The sequence below is a fragment of the Acyrthosiphon pisum genome, unplaced genomic scaffold (assembly GCF_005508785.2).
Source record: "Acyrthosiphon pisum isolate AL4f unplaced genomic scaffold, pea_aphid_22Mar2018_4r6ur Scaffold_153;HRSCAF=544, whole genome shotgun sequence".
Classification (NCBI taxonomy): domain Eukaryota; kingdom Metazoa; phylum Arthropoda; class Insecta; order Hemiptera; family Aphididae; genus Acyrthosiphon; species Acyrthosiphon pisum.
Genome location: NW_021764211.1, coordinates 893 through 2,121, shown reverse-complemented (window position 1 = coordinate 2,121; position 1,229 = coordinate 893).

Genomic DNA, 1,229 nt, shown 5'->3' with positions numbered 1-1,229 from the left:
TAGTGTATAATATTATACGTCTGTATAAAATTCTGTATAAAAAAAAATAAAAAATAGATCAACTTTAGAAAATATTTTTAGGTTATTATCCTGTGCCCATCGCAATAATCCAACAATACAATAAAATTTACTTTATAACTTATAATTATTAATTAGATACATTTTATATATTATGTACATTTAAATCTCTTATAAATGTATGCATACTAAGTAGTTATACTTTATTTTTTAAGAATAGTGAATACATATATTTTATTGTATACTATACGTATATATGCGCATTTTGTTAAAAATAAGTCTTAGAAATTTAAATTATAATTTATGTGTATTTAATGTTTAATTTATTTAATATTTTTAGATTCTGAGTGGAAGGATGAATGTATTGATTTTACAATGATGTGTTTTTTTTTATTTTTTTTTTATTTTTGTGTCTGTCATCACCTTTTAGGACAGTAAAAGTGCTTGGATTTTCTTCAACAGTACCTTTTCTGATAGGAAAGTGAATCTAGTTGGTACTTTGGGGGTCAAAAGTAACATTTCTCCAATAGTTTTCAAAAGCGCCGTGAAAAACAAAAGAAAAATTAAGGAAAAACGGGAATTTTTACGCAAAATCTGTTTTTGAGAAAATTGATTTTGGTTTTTGGTGTAACTTTAAAACGACTGACTGTAGATACATGACATTTTCACTGGTTGTTTATATTTCCATTTTCTATACATGATAAATTTTTCAAAATATTTTGATTTGTTTTGAGCTGTTTACGGACAATTTCAGTTTCCCATTTAATTAGTTTTTTTTTCTATGAATGTCAATAAAACTTTATTTGTTGAGTAAACATACTTGAAAATTTAATACAAGGCTCCTACTATATTGTTACAATGACAGATAATTATATAACAGATAATTCCTGCATCCTGCAGCAGTGATGAAACAGATAAAAGAGACGACAAACAAAGAATACATTTTTCCATAACATTATCTTCCGAAGAGTGGAAATGTTTATCACCAAGATCAAAATCGTACAATGAGAAGAATGGCTCACGAAATTACCTTATACTAAAACCATTTGAATGGAGCAATGTAGTCCAGGAACACTTTTATTTACATACTAGATTGCCCTGTCCTATATCATTTAAAAAAGCTCGAGTGTCCGAGTATGGAGAAAATTTTATTACTGTTCATGGTAGATGTAATGAATGTAACTCCACTTTGCAAGGATATGTTAAAGAAA